The sequence below is a fragment of the Salmo salar genome, chromosome 01 (genome assembly GCF_965601325.2).
Source record: "Salmo salar chromosome 01, fSalSal1, whole genome shotgun sequence".
NCBI lineage: Eukaryota > Metazoa > Chordata > Actinopteri > Salmoniformes > Salmonidae > Salmo > Salmo salar.
In genome coordinates this window covers 100,439,325-100,455,164 of record NC_138291.1, presented here as the reverse complement: position 1 = coordinate 100,455,164, position 15,840 = coordinate 100,439,325, and the positions used below count along the sequence as shown (strand labels likewise).

The 15,840-nt window shown below is 43.7% G+C and overlaps 1 pseudogene; it reads right to left on the bottom strand.

Moving 5' to 3' along the window:
* Positions 1-811: 811 nt before the first annotated feature.
* LOC106611114 (potassium channel subfamily K member 12 pseudogene) lies at positions 812-14,827 on the bottom strand (annotated as a pseudogene).
* Between the last annotated feature and the right edge of the window lie 1,013 nt (positions 14,828-15,840).

The window sequence follows — 15,840 nt, the reverse complement described above, 5'->3', positions numbered from 1 at the left end:
CTACAGTACCAACTCAACCTTTACATTCAAATCTACTTATAAATGCCATACTTATTGAAAAAGCTCAGAAGCGATAATGATGTAGCCTAATGATGATCACACAGAGTTGCCTCTTCCAGTATAGTACACTGTAGAAGTCAAAATGTATCAAGTCTCAGATCCTAGATCAGCACTCCTACTCTATCTCGCTTTCTCTCTCTCTGTATCTTATCTAAGACGCATGATACATACAGCCTCAGAGATCTACTAACTAATTATTCTGAAGAATACCACTGCTATATCAGTGAAAATGTTCTCCGGTTGCTTTGAGTCAGAGAGAAAAATGTAAGGTCATAGCCTCATGGCATCCTCAAGTGTTTTAACCTTCCAAAGTTCAGTTACAAGAAGGTTACTTTCCTTCCCACAGTATCATTACAACTGTCCATCATCATCATCATCATCATCACCCTCAATCATCACAGGATGTTGATTCCATCCCCAAAAATGTCATGCATATCATCATGCTCTTCCAACGAAGAACCAGACATAATCAAGCATGACAAGAGTGATAGCAAGTACAGTTCATCACATGAAACCTTGCAGAATCTTAAAGCGACTCTGTTTCTCTCCATCAGGATGTCTTCTTAAGCACATTCTCCTGCAGGGTTCTCTCCAGTGTGTCTCAACCTTTTCATTAAGACAAGCAGTCTATGGTCTTTACTCCTTGAGGGAGCGCTTAAATTAAGTCAGCTACTCATCTCTCGGACTGAAAGTCCCAGCCCACAGACCAGTGCCTGTCCACAGACTAGAAGTCGAGAAACACTGCTCAGTTCTACCTGGAGTTGCTGGTCTCTGCCAGCCTGTTGTTCATGATCCCCAGAGCACCCACTCCTCCAGAGAACCCGTTATGTCTCGAGCCCCCACACACCGTTCTTGGATAACCGTTAGCGGACTCTGATAACTGCTTCTGCATGAGTGCCAGTGAGACCTTATTTGAGGCCGTCAGGTCCTTCATTGAAATCATCTCTCCCGAGAGTCTGCGTCCTCCTCCCTCCACGTCGCTTTCGCAGGGTCCCGAATCCCCCGAGTCCGGCGTGCGTTTGATTCGGAAGCGACCTTTACGGATTCTCGAACCAGGCCGGATGGCGTTGCGGCGACCCAATGGGAAAGAGTTGGAAATGGTTTTACACCGCTGGCAGCATAAGTTCTGAAGCATCCAGTTGAGCACCTGAATGAAAGAAGCATGGAGGGAATTTGATTAGACATTTAAAATACAGATAGAGTTGCCTCAGCCATTTGAGTACAACAATGCATACATACAAAATGATGGAGGATTAAAAATACAATATTGTCAACAGACTCATTTCCATTGTTCAACATCTACCTGTTTGATGACGATGGAGATGACGTTGAACAGAGAGTAGATGCAACACACGCCCATAAGGATGAACAGGCAATTGGCCAGACGATACAGCGGCTGGTACTCATAGTCTGCTCTCTGGCTCGACACCAGGTCCCCAAAGCCGATGGTACTGGAGGAGGAGGAAGAAAAAGTAGAAAAAGAAGAGTATGACTTTATTGCCTGTATTTATCCCCCCGAGACTAGAGTTCAGAATTCCAGTAACTTTCCCCAAATTCCTCAGTTTTCCAGAAATCCGGTTGGAGGATTTCTTACTTATTACCTCCTAATTCCAGGAATCAGTAGCACTTTATGACAACTCCACTTAATAAAGCATCAATAATGGATTATTAAAGAGTTTATTATTAATTGATGAATCATTACTCCATTCATAAGATGTTTTGTCATTTTGATGTTTTGTCATTTTGTCTTCTTTCATAGTGTCATGGTCTTCTTTCATAAAGTCTTCTTTCATAGCGTCATTTCCGGTCACAACTTGCAGACTTGTTTACGTGCTGCTGTGCATTTTGTTGCTAACCTTACTTTGCTACCTGACAACTTTACGGTTTTAGTTTTTAATTACCGTTTATATTTTTTGTTTTTCCCTCGCTCTACTTTTTATCATTCAACTTTTTCACTCCGGATGCTTTATCTGGACGTGGTTCGTCAGGACCTCCACCAGCCGAAGCTAAGTAGTAACATTAACATGATGCCTTCTAATTGCAGTCGCTGTACTCTTAATATACAGGAGAACGATCGCCTTACGGCGAGGATAGCTGTGCTGCGAGCCCAGCTTCAGACGCAATCATTAGGCAAGGGTAATTTCAGTGTAGGAAAGGATGAAATAGCGTCTGTACCACCAGTAAGTACAGATAGTAGTATAAATCCCCTCACACAGTCCCCGCAGCCGGACAACTTTCTCATGGCTTCTGGAGGGAAATGCTGCAGGAATGCTCAACCGGTGTCGCTCATTCAGCCGACAGAAACATTCAACCGGTTCTCCCCATTAAGCAGCGAGTCGGAGTCAGAGGCCGAGCCTTCTCTGGTCTCTACTCCTCCCATTATGGGGTCTGAGACTCCAAAGCCTCCCAACATTAGCTCTGACAAATTGAAAACCCTAGTCATTGGTGACTCCATTACCCATAGTATTAGACTGAAAACTAATCATCCAGCGATCATACACTGTTTACCAGGGGGCAGGGCTACTGACGTTAAAGCTAATCTGAAGATGGTGCTGGCTAAAACTGGCGAGTGTAGAGTATAGGGATATTGTTATCCACGTCGGCACCAACGATGTTAGGATGAAATAGTCAGAGGTCACCAAGCGCAACATAGCTTCAGCTTCTAAATCAGCTAGAAAGATGTCTCGGCATCGAGAATTTGTCTCTGGCCCCCTTCCAGTTAGGGGGAGTGATGAGCTCTACAGCAGAGTCTCACAACTCAATCGCTGGTTGAAACTGTTTTCTGCCCCTCCCAAAAGATAGAATTTGTAGATAATTGGCCCTCTTTCTGGGACTCACCCACAAACAGGACCAAGCTTGGCCTGTTGAGGAGTGACGGACTCCATCCTAGCTGGAGGGGTGCTCTCATCTTATCTACGAAAATAGACAGGGCTCTAACTCCCCGAGCTCCACAATGAGATAGGGTGCAGGCCAGGCAGCAGGCTGTTAGCCAGCCTGCCAGCTTAGTGGAGTCTGCCACTAGCACAGTCAGTGTAGTCAGTTCAGCTATCCCCATTGAGACCGTGTCTGTGCCTCGACCTAGGTTGGGCAAAACTAAACATGGCGGTGTTCGCCTTAGCAATCTCACTGGAATAAAGACCTCCTCCATTCCTGCCATTATTGAAAGAGATTGTGATACCAAACATCTCAAAAAAGGGCTACTTAATGTTAGAGCTCTCACTTCCAAGCCACTTATAGTCAATTAACTAATCACTGATCATAATCTTGATGTGATTGGCCTGACTGAAACATGGCTTAAACCTGTTGGGGCTAGGGGGCAGTATTTGCACGGCCGGATAAAAAACGTACCCGATTTAATCTGCTTTCTACTCCTGCCCAGTAACTAGAATATGCATATAATTATTGGCTTTGGATAGAAAACACCCTAAAGTTTCTAAAACTGTTTTGAATGGTGTCTGTGAGTATAACAGAACTCATTTGGCAGGCCAAAACCTGAGAAGATTCAACATTTGTTATTGAAGTAGAAGTCCTGGGAGTGCATTCTGACGAAGAACATCAAAGGTAATAACATTTTTCTTATAGAAAATCTGACTTTGGTGAGTGCTAAACTTGCTGGGTGTCTAAATAGCTAGCCCTGTGATGCCGGGCTATCTACTGAGAATATTGCAAAATGTGCTTTCACCGAAAAGCTATTTTAAAATCGGACATATCGAGTGCATAGAGGAGTTCTGTATCTATAATTCTTAAAATAATTGTTATGTTTTTTGTGAACGTTTATCGTGAGTAATTTAGTAAATTCACCGGCAGTGTTCGGTCGGAATGCTAGTCACATGCTAATGTAAAAAGCTTTTTTTTTTATATAAATATGAACTTGATTGAACAAAACATGCATGTATTGTATAACATAATGTCCTAGGGTTGTCATCTGATAAAGATCATCAAAGGTTAGTGCTGCATTTAGCTGTGGTTTGTGTTTATGTGACATTATATGCTAGCTTGAAAAATGGGTGTCTGATTATTTCTGGCTGGGTACTCTGCTGACATAATCTAATGTTTTGCTTTCGTTGTAAAGCCTTTTTGAAATCGGACAGTGTGGTTAGATTAACGAGAGTCTTGTCTTTAAAATAGTCATATGTTTGAAAAATTGAAGTTTTTGCATTTTTGAGGTATTTGAATATCGCGCCACGGGATTACACTGGCTGTTGAGTAGGTGGGACGCACCTAGCCCATAGAGGTTAAGCCTGATGAATTTACTGTGTTAAATGAGGCCTCACCTCCTGGTTACATTGGGGACTATATCCCCCGCGCATCCCGCAAAGGCGGAGGTGTTGCTAACATTAATGATAGCAAATAAAAAAAAATTAAAAACGTTGTTTGCATCTTTTAAGCATCTAGTCATGAAATTTATGCAGCCTTCTCGATCACTTTTTATAGCTACTGTTTACAGGCCTCCTCGGCCATATACAGCGTTCCTCACTGAGTTCCCTGAATTCCTATCGGACCTTGTAGTCATGGCAGATAATATTCAAATTTTTGGTGACTTTAATATTCACATGGAAAAGTCCACAGACCCACTCCAAAAGGCTTTCGGAGCCATCATCGACTCAGTGGGTTTTGTCCAACATGTCTCCGGACCTACTCACTGCCAAAGTCATACTCTGGACCTAGTTTTGTCCCGTAGAATAAATGTTGTGGATCTTAATGTTTTTCCTCATAATCCTGGACTATCGGACCACCATTTTATTACGTTTTCAATCGCAACAAAAAATCTGCTCAGACCCCAACCAAGGATCATCAAAAGTCGTGCCATAAATTCTCATACAACCCAAAGATTCCTAGATGCCCTTTCAGACTCCTTCCGCCTACCCAAGGATGTCAGAGTACAAAAATCAGTTAACCACCTAACTGAGGAACTCAATTTAACCTTGCGCAATACCCTAGATGCAGTCGCACCCCTATAAACCAAAAACATTTGTCTCAAGAAACAAGCTCCCTGGTATACAGAAAATCCCCGAGCTCTGAAGCAAGCTTCCAGAAAATTGGAACGGAAATGGCGCCACACCAAACTGGAAGTCTTCCGACTAGCTTGGAAAGACAGTACCATGCAGTATCGAAGAGTCCTCACTGCTGCTCGATCATCCTATTTTTACAACTTAATTGAGGAAAATAAGAACAATCCAAAATGTATTTTTGATACGGTTGCAAAGTTAACAAAAAAGCAGCATTCCCCAAGAGAGGATGGCTTTCACTTCAGCAGTGATAAATTCATGAACTTCTTTGAGGAAAAGATCATGATCATTAGAAAGAAAATTACAGACTCCTCTTTAAATCTGCGTATTCCTCCAAAGCTCAGTTGGCCTGAGTGTGCACAACTCTGCCAGGACCTAGGATCAAGGGAGACACTAAAGTACTATATCTCTTGACACAATGATGAAAATAATCATGGCCTCTAAACCTTCAAGCTGCATACTGGACCCTATTCCAACTAAACTACTGAAAGAGCTGCTTCCTGTGCTTGACCCTCCTATGTTGAACATAATAAACGGCTCTCTATCCACCGTATGTGTACCAAACTCACTAAAAGTGGCAGTAATAAAGCCTGTCTTGAAAAAGCCAAACCTTGACCCAGAAAATATAAAAACTATCGGCCTATATCGAATCTCCCATTCCACTCAAAAATGTTAGAGAAAGCTGTTGCGCAGCAACTCACTGCCTTACTAAAGACAAACAATGTATAGAAAACGCTTCAGTCTGGTTGTAGACCTCACCATAGCACTGAGACTGCACTTGTGAAGGTGGTAAATTACCTTTTAATGGCGTCAGACCGAGGCTCTGCATCTGTCCTCATGCTCCTAGACCTTAGTGCTGCTTTTGATTCCAACGATCACCGCATTCTTTTGGAGAGATTGGAAACCCAAATGGGTCTACACGGACAAACTCTAAACCAGGCAAGAACTTATCTGTCGGAAAGATATTAGTTTGTCTCTGTGGATGGTTTGTCCTCTGACAAATCAACTGTAAATTTTGGTGTTCCTCAAGGTTCCGTTTTAGGACCACTATTGTTTTCACTATATATTTTACCTCTTGGTGTGTCACGTCCTGACCATAGAAAGCTTTTATTTTCTATGGTGGAGTAGGTCAGTGTAGTTTATTATTTCTATGTGGGGTTCTAGGTTTGTTTTTCTATGTTGGTGATTTGTGTATGATTCCCAATTAGAGGCAGCTGGTAATCGTTGTCTCTAATTGGGGATCATACTTATGTAGCTTGTTTTCCACTTGTGGGTTATGGGATATTGTTTATGTGTAGTTGCATTGTCGTCACGTTTCGTTTATTCTTTATTGTTTTTGTATTTTGCTTAGTTTCACTTTCTAATAAAAGATGTGGAACGCTACTCACGCTGCGCCTTGGTCCGATCATTCCAAAGAACGTGACAGAATATCCCATCAAACCAGGACCAAGCAGCGTGCCCATGAGGAGGAAGTATCCTGGACTTGGGAAGAGATTCTGGATGGGAAGTGATCCTGGACTTGGGGGAAGAAATCCTGGCAGGACAGGATTGTCTTCCATGGCGGGAGACGCAAGCGGTGAAGGAAGGACAGCGATGACGACAGGTTTTGCGACTACGACAAAAGCCCAAGAAGCAACCTCAAAATATTATTTTTGGGGGGGGCACACGGGGTGGTCAGCGAAGTGGAGGGGTGAGTCAGAGACCGTCGAGGAGTTATTGGATAAATTGGAGGAGAGTGAAGCGAGAGAGCTGTTGGTTTGGCGTAGTATGCACGGCATTCGCCCTGAGAAGCTTGTTAGCCATCCAAGGCCAGAGTCAGTTTCCCGTACTCGTCCTGAGAAGTGTGTTAACTTCTATGGGCTAGGTGGGACGTTAGCATCCCACTCTATTCAACAGCCAGTGGAATCGCGTGGCGCGAAATACAAATACCTCAAAAATGCAATAATTTCAATATTTTAAACATACGACTATTTTACACCATTTGAAAGATAAGACTCTCGTTAATCTAACCACATTGTCCGATTTCAAAAAGGCTTTACATCGAAAGCAAATTATATTAGATTATCTTAGGAGAGTACATAGACACAAATAACCACACAGCCATTTTTCAAGCAAGCATATATGTCACAAAAACCCAAAACACAGCTAAATGCAGCACTAACCTTTGATCTTCATCAGATGACACTCCTAGGACATTATGTATTGTATAACATAATGTCCTAGGAGTGTCATCTGATGAAGATCATCAAAGGTTAGTGCTGCATTTCGATGTGTTTTGGGTTTTTGTGACATATATGCTTGCTTGAAAAATGGCTGCATGTTTTGTTCAATCAAGTTCATATTTATATCAAAAAACTGCTTTTTTACATTAGCATAAGATGTTCAGAACTAGCATTCCCACCCAAAACTTCCGATGAATTTACTAAATTACTCATCATAAACGTTGACAAAATACATAACAATTATTTTAAGAATTATAGATACAGAACTCCTTTATGCAATCGCTATGTCAGATTTTAAAATAGCTTTTCGGCGAAAGCACATTTTGCAAAATTCTGAGTGCAATATTCAGCCATCACGGCTAGCTAATTTGACACCCGCCAAGTTCGATGCAAACCTAAACTCAGAATTATCTATTAGAAATATTGGATTACCTCTGCTGTTCTTCGTCAGAATGCACTCCCAGGACTGCTACTTCCACAACAAATATTGTTTTTGTTCCAAATAATCCATAGTTATGTCCAAATACCCCCGTTTTGTTCGTGCATTCAGATTACTATACAAAGGGTAACGCGCGAGCACATTTCGAGACAAAAATGTTCCATTACCGTACTTAGAAGCATTTCAAAAGCTGTTTAAAATCATTTTTTTATGGTATTATTCTCGTAAAATAGCGATAATATTCCAACCGGACAATACTGTATTCATTCAAAGAGGAAAATAAAAAATGGCGAGGTCTCGTGACTGCACATATCCATTCCCTTTGTCCTCAGGCAGACCACTGACAAACTGAGTTACTATACTTTGCCCAGAGACAGGAGACGCCCCAATCCGCTTTCTGGCGGCTTTAGAGAGCCAATGGAAGCCTTAGAAAGTGCAACATAACCCCACGGATACTGTAGTTTTGATAGACAAGCAAAAGGAGAACTACAAAATCGCAGACAGTGCACTTCCTACTTGGAATCTTCTCAGGTTTTTGCCTGCCATATGAGTTATGTTATACTCACAGACACCATTCAAACAGTTTTAGAAACTTTTGAGTGTTTTCTATCCAAATCTACTAATAATATGCATATTCTCATTTCTGGGCAAGAGTAGTAACCAGTTTAAATTGGGTACGTATTTTATCCGGCCGTGAAAATACTGCCCCCTAGCCCAGACAGGTTAAAGTTCCGGTACAATTGAGGCCGGCTATACGCACCAGGTCTCCAGTGCACCTTCACAGCCCGATACGTCCTGAGCCAACTCCCTGTACTCACCGCGGGGAGCGTGTGACCGGTCAGGCACCATGTTTTGCGGTGATACGCACGGTGTCTCCAGTGCACATCCACAGCCCAGTGCGTCCTGTGCCAGCTACCCTTACTTGCCGTGCGAAGGTGGTCATCTGTCCAGGACGCGTTGGGCCAGCTCTACGCTTCAGACCTCCAGTGAACCTTCACACTCCAATACGACCTGTGCTTGCTCCTCACGCTCGCCCTGAGGTGCGTGTCACCAGCCCAGTACCACCAGTGCCGGCCCCATGCACCAGGCTTCCAGCGACGATCCCCAGTCCAGTACGTCCTGTGCCTGCTCCTCGCACTCTCCCTGAAGTGCGTGTCCTCAGTCAGGTACGTACTGTGCGTGCTCCCGCACTCGCCCTGAAGTGCGCATTCCCAGTCCAGTATGTCCTGTGCCTCCTCGCACTCTTCCTGAAGTGCGTGTCCTCAGTCAGGTACGTCCTGTGCCTGCTCCCCGCACTCGCCCTGAGGTGCGTGTTACCAGTCTGGCGCCACCTGTGCCGGCCCCACGCATCAGGCCTCCAGTGCGCCTTCCCGTTCCAGAGCTTCAGGTGACGGTTCCCAGTCCAGCGCTTTCGGCGACGGTTCCCAGTCCAGCGCTTTCGGCGACGGTTCCCAGTCCAGACCTTCCGGGGACGGTTCCCAGTCCAGAGCTTCCAGCGACGGTTCCCAGTCCGGAACCTCCAACTACGGTCCACAGTCCGGAGCCGCCTGAGACGGTCCACGGCCCGGCACCTCCTGAGACGGTCCACGGCCCGGAACCTCCTGAGACGGTCCACGGCCCGGAACCTCCAGCTTCAAGGCCAGAGTCTTCTTCTGCGTTGGTGCCCAGTCCAGGCAGAGCGTCCAGTCCCGCTCCATGGCCGGAGCCTTCCCCTGTGCCGATGCCCTGTCTAAGCATGGCGTCCAGTCCAGCTCCAAGGCCAGAGTATTCTTCTGCGTTGGTGCCCAGTCTAGGCACAGCGTCCAGTCTGGGTCCAGGGCTGGATCCGCAGGATGAGCGGGTTCTTCGGCCTGCACCAGAGCCGCCACCAAAGCTGGCGGATTCGCGGGATGAGAGGGTTCTTCTGGCGGATCCGCAGGATGAGAGGGTTCTTCGTCCTGCACCAGAGCCGCTTCCGAAGCTGGTGGATCCGCAGGATGAGAGGGTTCTTCGTCCTCCACCAGAGCCGCCACCGATAATAGACACCCCCCCAACCCTCCCTTCTTGTTTCAGGTTTTGCGGTCGGAGTCCGCACCTTTGCTGGGGGGGGGGGGGTTAGAGGCAGCTGGTAATCGTTGTCTCTAATTGGGGATCATACTTAAGTAGCATGTTTTCCACTTGTGGGATATGGGATATTGTTTGTGTAGTTGCGTTGTCGTCACGTTTCGTTTATTCTTTATTGTTTTTGTATTTTGCTTAGTTTCACTTTCTAATAAAAGATGTGGAACGCTACTCACGCTGCGCCTTGGTCTGATCATTCCAACGAACGTGACATGGTGATCTCATTCGGAAACATAATGTTAACTTTCACTGCTATGCAGATGACACACAGCTGTACATTTCGATGAAACATGGTGAAGCCCCAAAATTGCCCTCGCTGGAAGCCTGTGTTTCAGACATAAGGAAGTGGATGGCTGCAAATTTTCTACATTTAAACTCGGACAAAACAGAGATGCTTGTTCTAGGTCCCAAGAAACAAAGAGATCGTATGTTGAATCTGACAATTCATTGTGATGGTTGTACAGTTGTCTCAAATAAAACTGTGAAGGACCTTGGCGTTACTCTGGACCCTGATCTCTCTTTTGACGAACATATCAAGACTGTTTCAAGGACGGCTTTTTTCCATCTACGTAACATTGCAAAAATCAGAAACTTTCTGTCCAAAAATGATGTAGAAAAATGTATCCATGCTTTTGTCACTTCTAGGTTAGACTACTGCAATGCTCTACTTTCCGGCTACCCGGATAAAGCACTAAATAAACTTCAGTTAGTGCTAAATACGGCTGCTAGAATCTTGACTAGAACCAAACAAATGTATCATATTACTCCAGTGCTAGCCTATCTACACTGGCTTCCTGTTAAGGCAAGGGCTGATTTCAAGGTTTTACTGCTAACCTACAAAGCATTACATGGACGTGCTCCTACCTATCTTTCTGATTTGGTCCTGCCGTACATACCTACACGTACGCTATGGTCACAAGACGCAGGCCTCTTAACCTGTTGTGGTATAGGGGGCAGTATTTTCACGGCCGGATAAAGAACGTACCCGATTTAATCTGGTTACTACTCCTGCCCAGAAACTAGAATATGCATATAATTAGCCTGTTAGAGCTAGGGGGCAGTATTGACACGGCTGGATAAAAAACATACCCGATTTAATCTGGTTACCACTCCTACCCAGTAACTAGAATATGCATATACTTATTACATATGGATAGAAAACACCCTAAAGTTTCTAAAACTGTTTGAATGGTGTCTGTGAGTATAACAGAACTCAAATGGCAGGTCAAAACCTGAGAGATTCCTTTACAGGAAGTGGCCTGTCTGACCATTTCTTGAACTTCTTTTCCATCTCTATCTTTTACTAAGGATCTCTGCTCTAACGTGACACTTCCTACGTCGTCCATAGGCACTCAGAGCCCGGGAAAAACCTGAATGTCGTCATCCCAGCCCCAGGCTGAAACACATTATCGCCTTTCTCAAGTGGCCGATCAAGGGACTCTGGGCTTAGGCGCGTGACCTGACTGCCCCCGTCTTTGTGATTTTTTTTCCTCTGTTTGCCGAAAAGGAGATTCCCGGGCGGAATATTATCGCTTTTCTACGAGAAAAATGGCATAAAAATTGATTTTAAACAGCGGTTGACATGCTTCGAAGTACGGTAATGGAATATTTCGAATTTTTTTGTCACGAATTGCGCCATGCGCACGACCCTTCTTTACCATTTCGGATAGTGTCTGGAACGCACGAACAAAACGCCGCTATTCGGATATAACGATGGATTATTTTGGACCAAACCAACATTTGTTATTGAAGTAGCAGTCCTGGGAGTGCATTCTGACGAAGACAACAAAAGGTAATCAAACTTTTATAATAGTAAATATGATTATGGTGAGTGCTAAACTTGCCGGGTGTCTAAATAGCTAGCCCGTGATGCCTGGGCTATGTACTTAGAATATTGCAAAATGTGCTTTCACCAAAAAGCTATTTTAAAATCGGACATATCGAGTGCATAGAGGAGTTCTGTATCTATAATTCTTAAAATAATTGTTATGCTTTTTGTGAACGTTTATCGTGAGTAATTTAGTAAAATGTTAGCGAATTCCCCGGAAGTTTGCGGGGGGTATGCTAGTTCTGAACGTCACATGCTAATGTAAAAAGCTGTTTTTTGATATAAATATGAACTTGATTGAACAAAACATGCATGTATTGTATAACATAATGTCCTAGGGTTGTCATCTGATGAAGATCATCAAAGGTTAGTGCTGCCTTTAGCTGTCTTCTGGGTTTTTGTGACATTATATGCTAGCTTGAAAAATGGGTGTCTGATTATTTCTGGCTTGGTACTCTGCTGACATAATCTAATGTTTTGCTTTCGTTGTAAAGCCTTTTTGAAATCGGACAGTGTGGTTAGATTAACGAGAGTCTTGTCTTTAAATAGCTGTAAAATAGTCATATGTTTGAGAAATTGAAGTAATAGGATTTTTAAGGTTTTGAAAATCGCGCCACAGGCTTCAAGTGGCTGTTACGTAGGTGGGACGAATTCGTCCCGCCTAGCCCAGAGAGGTTAGTAGATTTGGATAGAAAACAGTCTAAAGTTTCTAAAACTGTTTGAATGGTGTCTGTGAGTATAACAGAACTCATATGGGAGGCCAAAACCTGAGAAGATTCCATACAGGAAGTGCCATGTCTGACAATTTGTTGTCCTTCTGTTGCATCTCTATCGAAAATACAGCATCTGTGCAGTAACGTGACACATTCTAAGGCTTCCATTGGCTCTCAGAAGCCGCCAGAAAGTGGAATGGGGTGTCTGCTGTCTCTGGGCAAAGAACAGCAGCAGAATTTGTAAGTGGTCAGCCTGGGGACAGTGAGACTGAGATGCGCGTTCACGAGACTACTCCATTTTTTTCTTTCTGCCTTTGAATGAATACAACGTTGCCCGGTTGGACTATTATCGCTATTTTACAAGAAAAATAGCTAAAAAATTGATTTTAAACAGCGTTTGACATGCGGTAATAGTACGGTAATGGAATATTTTGAATTTTTTTGTCACGAAATGCACTCGCGCGTCACCCTTCGGATAGTGACCTGAACGCACGAACAAAACGGAGCTATTTGAATGTAACTATGGATTATTTGGAACCAAAACAACATTTGTTGTTGAAGTAGAAGTCCTGGGAGTGCATTCTGACGAAGAACAGCAAAGGTAATCCTATTTTTCTAATAGTAATTCTGAGTTTAGTGAGCCCCAAACTTGGTGGGTTTCAAAATAGCTAGCCGTGATGGCCGAGCTATGTACTCAGAATATTGCAAAATGTGCTTTCGCCGAAAAGCTATTTCAAAATCTGACACCGCGATTGCATAAAGGAGTTCTGTATCTATAATTCTTAAAATAATTGTTATGTATTTTGTCAACGTTTATCATGAGTAATTTTGTAAATTCACCGGAGGTTTGTGGTGGGTATGCTTCTGAACATCACATGCTAATGTAAAAAGCTGGTTTTTGATATAAATGTGAACTTGATTGAACAAAACATGCATGTATTGTATAACATAATGTCCTAGGAGTGTCATCTGATGAAGATCATCAAAGGTTAGTGCTGCATTTAGCTGTGGTTTTGGTTTTTGTGACATATATGCTTGCTTTGAAAATGGCTGTGTGATTATTTTTGGCAGGGTACTCTCCTGACATAATCTAATGTTTTGCTTTCGCTGTAAAGCCTTTTTGAAATTGGACAATATGGTTAGATTAACGAGAGTCTTGTCTTTAAAATGGTGTAAAATAGTAATATGTTTGAGAAATTGAAGTAAAAGCATTTTTGAGGTATTTGTATTTCGCGCCACGCGATTCCACTGGCTGTTGACTAGGGTGGGACGCAAACATTGTCATCGTTTAACTATTGATATGTTCTAGGGGCCGTTTTGAGACCTAGTGCGCAATGGGCAACGACATCCCTGCGGCCAAACCCTCCCCTAACCTGGTCAACGCTTGGCCAATTGTGCGCCGCCCCATGGGTCTCCCGGTCGGGGCCGGCTACGACAGAGCCTGGACTCGGACCCAGAATCTCAGGTGGCACAGTTAGCACTACGATGCAGTGCCTTAGACCACTGCACCACTCGGGAGGCGCATTTTAAGGAGCATCAGGTACTGCTGGAATGTCCATCTATTGGTGAGAAATTACACTTTTCACTCAAAACATTTATAAAGTATTTATAAAGTATAAAAAGCCCACACTTTAGATGAGGCTACGCAAAAATACTTGAATAATGATTAGGAAATGGTTTATAAGGACCTATATTAAATATCTTATGAATGATCTTATAAATCATTATTAAATACTTTAAAAGTGGTTTATAAATATGTGATTAACTAGGTTACTAACACTTACAAATGTGAAAGTAATGATTAATAACGATTTACTAATCCATTATAATTCCTTTATTACGTGGAGTTATTATAAAGTTCTACTCAGGAATCTTCCAACTGGGATTTCAGGAAAACCAGAAGTTTAGGAAAGAGACATACACACACCAAAGAAGAGGTTGAAGAACAGGGCCAGCCACGGTGCAGTGCCTTGATCAAGGGCAAAACGACAGGATATTTACTCTACCCATTAGATTTTCCCTTCAGTCAGACTCGAGATTCGTAAAGAGAACCCTCCAGCCAGTTACTGTCTGGCCCACCTCTCCGACCTCCGACCTTACCTGAATGTGACGAAGCAGAAGTAGAGTGAGTCGAGGTAGGCCCATCCCTCCACGGGAGTGTACATGGCCGAGGCGCAGCAGGAGATGATGATGGCGGATAGCCCCAGGATCAACATGACGTGGTAGACCGACGGCTTCCACCCCGGGAAAGAACACGCTGAGAAGTCATGGCGGATACCCGGCGGGAGAAGGCCGGAGTTCCGAATGCGCCGTTCCCTCACGGCCTTCATGACCACGGCCAGGAGGGTGATAATGCGTTCCAGGAAAAGGTTAAAGAACAAGATGGTGGCGGCGCAGCCGAGGAGACCGTAGAAGATCAGGAATACCTTCCCTGCTACCGTCACTGGAGTGGACATCCCGAAACCTACAGGTGGCGACAGAGAGATGGGATTAGAGTAATGGATTGTTTAATTGATTGAGTGGTTGATTGATTGACTGGATGATTGGTTGATTGATTGATGAAAGAAGATTAGACTACTAATGGTCCAGAGAAAGGCGTCTAACACACTACAATGTAAGTCTGTTTGTCTGTTCCTAATAATCCTCAGGTCATTGCAGGTATCTGAATGCCTCATTTCCTTCTTCTGGGATCGACACTAAGGTAGCGTTTACACAGTCAGCCCAATTCTGATATTTTTTTCAGTAATTTGTCTTTTGACCAATCAGATCAGCTCAAAAAAGATCTGATGTGTAGAGATAGGATTTGGGCTCCATGTGTAAACGCAACCCAAGTGAGTCCTGGCCTGGGGTAAGATGTTTTAGACTCTACTCCGTACATACCAGCATGTATATTAACCAGCACTGTACCAGCATTGGATGAGTTTAATAAAGTGAGTGATATTTTGCAACTGAAATATCTGGCAATATTCGAAGTGGCACGTCTTTCTACTTCCTCTGGACTTCCTCTGGACTTCCTCAGAAGACAAGGCCATCAGTATTTGGGAGGGTTTGTGAGTAACACAGTAATGAAGCTAAGCTCTGTAAATTATTGACATTTCTGCTGTAGATGCATGATCTGGCCCTTTGTTCTGTCAACTCATTTCCTGGTCAATTAGGTGTTAAAGATAAGTGGAGAAGTTGTGAGAGGTGACGAAAGATGAGGATTAGATGTCTGTGGAGTGTGTGTGTGTTGCATTTGTTGAGTTATATAGGAACAAAACAAGGACACTTCCTATTTTGGGAAGTCAGAGGTCAGTGACAGACTCTGCAGCTGACACACACCAGCCACCAGCCACCCACCACCTTACTAAGTGTATAGTAGTTGTGGCCACGCAATTCTACCTGTCAGTACATACTGTAATTGATTGGATAAGTGATTGTTGTGGTGTATTCTGTCAAGCAATAAACAAAGTGCAGGGAGATCATCGAG